This window comes from Pseudophryne corroboree, chromosome 5, assembly GCF_028390025.1.
Source record: "Pseudophryne corroboree isolate aPseCor3 chromosome 5, aPseCor3.hap2, whole genome shotgun sequence".
In the NCBI taxonomy this organism is placed as follows: Eukaryota; Metazoa; Chordata; class Amphibia; order Anura; family Myobatrachidae; genus Pseudophryne; species Pseudophryne corroboree.
Genome location: NC_086448.1, coordinates 534,657,786 through 534,666,065, shown reverse-complemented (window position 1 = coordinate 534,666,065; position 8,280 = coordinate 534,657,786). Strand labels below are relative to the sequence as shown.

At 47.3% G+C, this 8,280-nt stretch overlaps 2 pseudogenes; both read right to left on the bottom strand.

Moving 5' to 3' along the window:
- Positions 1–2,742: 2,742 nt before the first annotated feature.
- Positions 2,743–2,860, bottom strand: LOC134929742 (5S ribosomal RNA; annotated as a pseudogene).
- A 146-nt stretch (positions 2,861–3,006) lies between these two features.
- Positions 3,007–3,124, bottom strand: LOC134930742 (5S ribosomal RNA; annotated as a pseudogene).
- Positions 3,125–8,280: the final 5,156 nt, after the last annotated feature.

Here is an 8,280-nt window from a genome sequence, read left to right as displayed (position 1 = left end):
CGGGGAGAGATATGGAGAGAGCAGGTGAGAGGCACACACGGGGAGAGATATGGAGAGAGCAAGTGAGAGGAACACAGGGGGGAGAGTCAAGGAGAGAGCAAGTGAGAGGCACACAGGGGGAGAGATAAGGAGAGAGCAGGTGAGAGGCACACAGGGGGAGAGATATGGAGAGAGCAGGTGAGAGGCACACACGGGGAGAGATATGGAGAGAGCAGGTGAGAGGCACACAGGGGGAGAGATATGGAGAGAGCAGGTGAGAGGCACACATGGGGAGAGATAAGGAGAGAGCAAGTGAGAGGCACACAGGGAGAGAGATAAGGAGAGAGCAGGTGAGAGGCACACAGGGGGAGAGATATGGAGAGAGCAGGTGAGAGGCACACACGGGGAGAGATATGGAGAGAGCAAATGAGAGGAACACAGGGGGGAGAGTTAAGGAGAGAGCAAGTGAGAGGCACACAGGGGGAGAGGTAGGAAGAGCAGGTGAGAGGCACACAGGGGAAAGATAAGGAGAGAGCAGGTGAGAGGCACACAGGGGGAGAGATAAGGAGAGAGCAGGTGAGAGGCACACAGGGGGAGAAAATAGGAGAGAGAAGGTGAGAGGCACACGGGGAGAGATAAGGAAAGAGCAGGTGAGAGGCACACAGGATAGAGATAAGGAGAGAGCAGGTGAGAGGCACACAGGGGAGAGATAAGGAGAGAGCAGGTGAGAGGCACACAGGGAGAGATAGTAAGAGCAGTTGAGAGGCACACAGGGGGAGATATAAGGAAAGAGCAGGTGAGAGGCACACAGAGGGAGAGATAAGGAGATAGCAGGTGAGAGGCACACAGGGGAAGAGCTAGGAAGAGATGGTGAGAGACACTCAGGGGGAGAGATAAGGAGAGCAGATGAGAGCCACACAGGGGGAGAGATAATAATAGAGCAGGTGAGAGACACACAGGGGGAGATATAAGGAGAGAGCAGGTGAGAGGCACACAGGGGAAGAGATAAGGAGAGATCAGATCAGAGGGACACAGGGGAAGAGATAAGGATAGAGCAGGTGAGAGGCACACAGGGGGAGATATAAGGAGAGAGCAGTTGAGAGGCAAATGGGGAGAGATAGGAAGAGCAGACGAGAGCCACACAGGGGGAGAGATAATGATAGAGCAGGTGAAAGACACACAGGGGGAGATATAAGGAGAGAGCAGGTGAGAGGCACACAGGGGAAGAGATAAGGAGAGAGCAGATCAGAGGCACACAGGGGAAGAGATAAGGATAGAGCAGGTGAGAGGCACACAGGGGGAGAGATAAGGAGAGGGCAGTTGAGAGGCAAACGGGGAGAGATAGGAAGAGCAGATGAGAGGCACACAGGGGGAGATATAAGGAGAGAGCAGGTGAGAGGCACACAGGGGCAGATATAAGGAGAGAGCAGGTGAGAGGCACAGAGGGGGAGATATAAGGAGAGAGCAGGTGTGAGGCACACAGGGGGATAGATAAGGATAGCAGGCGAGAGACACACAGGGGGAGAGATAAGGATAGAGCAGGTGAAAGGCACACATGGTGTCACAACTGAGGGCTGAGGCTGACTGGAGAAAGCCTCAGTTGTAGGGGCTGAGGTGTGGAAGAACTTAGCAGGCTGTATAGGGTTCTTAGACATGCAGTTTACCACTGGACCAAATGCCCAAAGGCGTAACCAAGATAACTTCGTAAAAGTTAAGGAAATTTATTAAACACAGTTCATTAGACAGCGATGCTCAGCAGTGTTAGAAAAGACACAATATTCTTATAGATACTGGTGCAATGCTGGACTGGATGAATACTCATGAACTGTTCATTAACAACTACACCAGCATAAAGGAAAGTCAGTTGTAAAGTACTGGTGTACTGGAGGTTAATGTTAGGTAATGATAAATGATGATTTGGAATTAATGATCAGATACAAAAGTAGCTTGAGATCGATGGTAAACACTGAAGGTGAGTTGGATACGGTGTCAGAACACCGATAGTAGCTTCAGTTCGATAGTAAGCACTGAAGGTAAGTTGGATACGGTGTCAGAACACCGATAGTAGCTTGAGTGCGGTGATAGAACTCCGATGGTGACTTAGATGCGGTGATAGAACACCGATGATGACTTGGATACGTGATAGAACACCGATGGTGACTTGGGTGCGGTGACAGAACACCGATGGTGACTTGGGTGCGGTGATGGAACACCGATGGTGACTTGGATGCGGTGATAGAACACAGATGATGACTGGCAAGACGAAACCCTGCTGGAAGCTGAGAGCTGGAAGCTGGGAGCCGGTAATGGATTGCTGCCAGTTGCTGAAACCAATGCTGGTAAATTATAGAGTCAATTGGAGAAAACAGGAGAAAAAGACAAAAACCCTTGTTTGGGAGCACTCATTTGTTATAATAGAAATAATGTGTGTGATGAAGAATATTAAAACTTAACCTTTAATTAATCCTTGAATAAAAAAACCTATGAAAATAGATTGAGACTTGTGTCTAGTGTTGTATATTTGTGTGTGAATCTTGTTTGACCTTGATGATTGGGAAGGTGAAAATATCTGAGGAATAGTTAAGGATACCAAATGGTTTCTTAGGATCCAGGGTATCCAAAAAATCACTGTGCATGCCTTAAATATGGATATCAATGGTATAATGGTGTCTGCATGGTTCAGAGGTTATTCAAGGTGGAGCTCAAGATGAATGCCAAAAGGGTGGAAAGAAGAATGCACTAGGGCTTCCCTTAGCGAAAGAAGGCCCACTGCACCTGGTATTCTCAGGAGGTTTCCCTTCCTAGTACTGACCAGGCCATGCCTGCTTAGCTTCCGAGATCGGACAAGATCGGGCATATTCAGGGTAGTAGGGCCGTGGGCCGTTATTGGAGGAAAAGAAAAGAAAAGGCCACTTCTACTTTCTGTACTTTACATAAATCAGAACCATAAATAGTCTGAGATGGTTTTTCCAGATGAGAGAGTGTGTAAGAGTTGTGGGATGTAAGGCAGATCTTTTCCTTAAAAATGGCCCACTGCACCTGGTATTCTCAGGAGGTTTCCCTTCCTAATACTAACCAGGCCATACCTGCTTAGCTTCCGAGATCGGACAGGATCGGGCGTATTCAGGGTAGTATGGCCGTGGGCCGTTATTGAAGGAGAAGGGGAGGCCACACTCTGCTTGCTGTACTTTACATAGATCAGGGCTATAATGGTCTGAAATAGTATTTCCAGAGGAGAGTGTGTATAGGGAATGAAAGGTGAAACCAAGAATAGAAAGAGTGGGGAAATATTACCACAAAGGAAAAATATTGAATATATGTATCCTAATAGGAGATCTGATAATGGTAATTAATCATGAGTTCAAGAAAACATCTCCAAAAATTAAAGACTCGCTATGAAACATTGTGGATGATGTACTCACAGAAAATGTGAAGCATTATGAATAATGTGTTCACAGGGAAATAATTAAATGACAAATTGTGCTCTGCAGATACAGAGCTGCTTGCTATAGTTCAATCACAAATTACAAATTGTGCTCTGCAAATACAGAGCTACTTGCTTCATGAGGGAGAACCAAATTATTGAATAAATTGAGAGCTCAAGGCTGGCTCACAAGGAGTTAAATAACAAATTGTGCTCTGTTGCTTGCTCCATAAACAAAGAAACAGATTGATGAGTGAGAAAATATGGGTTTAGAGCTCAAGGCTGACTCACAATAAATGCATTAGACCTTATTGCATCCTCTTGAGAACTGACATAAAATTAGAAATAACTTACATTCAATTACTGCTGTTAGCATGAACATTACAATTGTCTAATATCAAGGATGAATAACCTAAATCTAATTGATGTCCATTAGGGCATGAGCGGGGAAGTAGTATAGTATAACTTGAATATAGTCCTGTGAGAAAAGTATACTATACACTGCGCTCCTGCAGGTATGCGATACTGCTGCAGGAGTGGGCTATTCTTGGGGAGAAAAAACAGTCAAACCCTGGTGGTCTAGTGTGAATTACCACAGTCGCAATGTGTGCGGCCTGTGTTGTCCTGGGATCCTCCGGCGTTCACCCGCTGGCAGTGATGGACGCGGCCACCCGCTTCCGGACTGGGCGTTGCCGCGATGACGTCACTGAAGGACGTCTCTCGACGTACGTTTCACCTGGTGGGCTTGGTCACGAGAGCCTCTCTCTAACGCTCTCCTGTGGCCAGTATATGAGTGCTGAATTGACCTATCACGTAGACAAATAGATGACGGATAGATAGCTGGACCTATTGAATCATGGCTTGAGTGATTGCTGCGGCCATGATGGAAGAGGGAAAAAATGGGAACCAGGAAGAGGGAAAGAGGGAAAACATAACAAAACCGGACTTTATTATTTTTTCCCCCACCAAATAATCCTCTTCATTTAATTAAATTTTCATCCCCCCCTTTTTTTGTTCATTAATAAAGTCCGGTTTTGTTATGTTTTCCCTCTTTCCCTCTTCCTGGTTCCCGTTTTATCCCTCTTCCATCATGGCCGCAGCAATCACTCAAGCCATGATTCGATAGGTCCAGCTATCTATCCGTCATCTATTTGTCTACGTGATAGGTCAATTCAGCACTCATATACTGGCCACAGGAGAGCGTTAGAGAGAGGCTCTCGTGACCAAGCCCACCACGTGAAACGTACGTCGAGAGACGTCCTTCAGTGACGTCATCGCGGCAACGCCCAGTCCGGAAGCGGGCGGCCGCGGCCATCACTGCCAGCGGGTGAACGCCGGAGGATCCCAAGACAACACAGGCCGCACACATTGCGGCTGTGGTAATTCACACTAGACCACCAGGGTTTGACTGTTTTTTCTCCCCAAGAATAGCCCACTCCTGCAGCAGTATCGCATACCTGCAGGAGCGCAGTGTATAGTATACTTTTCTCACAGGACTATATACAAGTTATACTATACTACTTCCCCGCTCATGCCCTAATGGACATCAATTAGATTTAGGTTATTCATCCTTGATATTAGACAATTATATTGTTCATGCTAACAGCAGTAATTGAATGTAAGTTATTTCTAATTTTATGTCAGTTCTCAAGAGGATGCAATAAGGTCTAATGCATTTATTGTGAGCCAGCCTTGAGCTCTAAACCCATATTTTCTCACTCATCAATCTGTTTCTTTGTTTATGGAGCAAGCAACAGAGCACAATTTGTTATTTAACTCCTTGTGAGCCAGCCTTGAGCTCTCAATTTATTCAATAATAAAAGTGGCCTTTTCTTTTCTTTTCTTTTCCTCCAATAACGGCCCACGGCCATACTACCCTGAATACGCCCGATCTTGTCCGATCTCGTAAGCTAAGCAGGCATGGCCTGGTCAGTACTAGGAAGGGAAACCTCTTGAGAATACCTGGGGCCTTCTTTCGCTAAGGGAAGCCCTAGTGCATTCTTCTTTCCACCCTTTTGGCATTCATCTTGAGCTCCACCTTGAATAACCTCTGAACCATGCAGACACCATTATACCATTGATATCCATATTTCAGGCATGCACAGTGATTTTTTGGATACCCTGGATCCTAAGAAACCATTTGGTATCCTTAACTATTCCTCAGATATTTTCACATTCCCAATCATCTTGTACCTCATTTGTTAAAAAGGTCAAACAAGATTCACACACAAATATACAACACTAGACACGAGTCTCAATCTATTTTCATAGGTTTTTTTTATTCAAGGATTAATTAAAGGTTAAGTTTTAATATTCTTCATCACACACATTATTTCTATTATAACAAATGAGTGCTCCCAAACAAGGGTCTTTTGTCTTTTTCTCCTGTTTTCTCCAATTGTAGTCTAACCTACAAAATTCCTGGGAGCACCGCCAATCATTAGCAGTTTAAGATTTACTTGATAACTGTATGCATATTGGTATTTCATCATAACAATAATTTTGGTACTTTAGTAAAATTGTCTGACTAGTGCGGTTCCACACAAAATACAAATTGTAGAGTCAGGTTGCACCGCCAGATGGTAGCTGGTGCGTGTTTCTAGTGGAGCTGAACTCAGTAGCTGGAATACCTGGAACGATAGCTGAATAACCACAACAGAGGAGACTTGTAACACAAGGTTTGACAACCAAAGCACTGACATCTTACCAGCCCAGGAGCAGAATACTTATACCTGCTGGAAGGCAGGGATTGGCTGGCTGATTAAGCAGAGTCCAGAGCAAAGCGGATTGGACGAGGCAACCACATGTGACTGCAAAAACATGGCTGCGTCCATGTTAGCTTTTGGAGGGAAAGTATGTTTGTATTCCACATGCAGACCCAGCAATGGCGGCGGAGGCCGCAGAGAACAACGGAGGCCATCCTGGAGCAAACCTCACGAGAAAGCACAGCAACAGCGGCGGAGGCCACGGAGAGCCGGAGACTCCAGGCCGACCACCACACATCGGAGGTAATGGTAATGGCGGTAGAGGCCACGGAGGGCTGTAAGCACCTTACTTAAACAGTACACTTAGGAAGTAATGATAATGGCGGCGGAGGCCGCAGAGGGCAGGAGGCGCCATGCATAATGTTACCACTTGTAAAGCTGTTGTGACAGCATTGTAGAATGACAGGAGAATCATATGAAATAGGGAGATCAGTGTACCATATGCTAACAATGCAAATGGGGTCCCACTTTGGAACGCTGAGCCAGTCTCAGGAGACACCTAAAGGGCAAATAATGGTGACCAGTTACCCGGATCATGACACGGGGAGAGATAAAGAAAGAGCAGATGAGAGGCACACAGGGGGAGAGATAAGGCGAGAGCAGATGAAAGGCACACAGAGGAGAGATAGGAAAAGCAAATGAGAGCCACACAGGGGAAGAGATAGGAAGAGCAGATGAGAGGCACACAGAGGGAGAGATAAGGATAGAGCAGGTGAGAGGCTCACAGGGGAAGAGATAAGGAGAGAGCAGATCAGAGGCACACAGGGGGAGAGATAAAGATAGAGCAGGTGAGAGGCACACAGGGGGAGAGATAAAGAGAGAGCAGGTGAGAGGCACACAGGGGGAGAAATAAGGAGAGAGCAGGTGAGAGGCACATAGGGGAAGAGATAAGGAGAGAGCAGATCAGAGGCACACAGGGGAGAGATAAGGATAGAGCAGGTGAGAGGCAAACGGGGAGAAATAAGGAGAGAGAAGGTGAGAGGCACACGGGGAGAGATAAGAAGAGAACAGGTGAGAGGCAGACGGGGAGAGATAGTAAGAGCAGATGAGAGACACACATGGGGAGAGTTAGGAAGAGCAGATGAGAGCCACACAGGGGGAGAGATAGGAAAAGTAGATGAGAGCCACACAGGGGAAGAGATAGGAAGAGCAGATGAGAGCCACACATGGGGAGAGATAGGAAGAGCAGATGAGAGGCACACAGGGGAAGAGATAGGAAGAGCAGATGAGAGCCACACATGGGGAGAGATAGGAAGAGCAGATGAGAGGCACACAGGGGTAGAGATAAGGAGAGAGTAGGTGAGAGGCAAACAGGGGGAGAGATAAGGAAAGAGCAGGTGAGCGGCACACAGGGGAAGAGATAGGAAGAGCAGATGAGAGCCACACAGGGGGAGTGATATGAAGAGCAGATGAAAGGCACACAGGGGTAGAAATAAGGATAGAGCAGATGACAGCCACACAGAGGGAGAGATAAGGCTAGAGCAAGTGAGAGGCACACAGGGGGAGAGATAAGGGTGGTCACTCCGAGTTGATCGCCCGTAGCAACTTTTTGCTGCTCGTGCGATCAAATTGACGCCGCCTATGGGGGAGTGTATTTTAGCATTAGCAGGGCTGCGATCGCTTGTGCAGCGCTGCTATGCTAAAAAAGTTTCCTGCAAAACAAGACCAGGGTCAGACCTACTTACCCTGTGCAGCGTATCCAGCGACGAAGGTCCCGGGATTGAGGTCATACATTCAAACTCCAAATGCCTGGACTCGCCTGCATTCGGATCTCCACGCCCAGAAAGCGGTAAGTAGACGCCCCGGAACGCCTCCCCGCTGTCAATCTTTTTGCGATCGCGCTATCGATCACTTTCTTCTTTGTTCTAGCCACTGCGCTGGACAATGACGCGCGTGCACATTGCACCCACCGTGCATACGCAGTTCTGACCCGTCCGCACCACAGCGAAGAACCACTGCGTGTGAATGGGTCAGAATGACCCCCAAGGAGAGAGCAGGTGGAGGCACACAGGGAAAGAGATAAGGAGAGAGCAGATCAGAGGCACACAGGGGGAGAGATAAGGGGAGAGATAAGGAGAGAGCAGGTGAGAGGCACACAGTGGGAGAGATAAG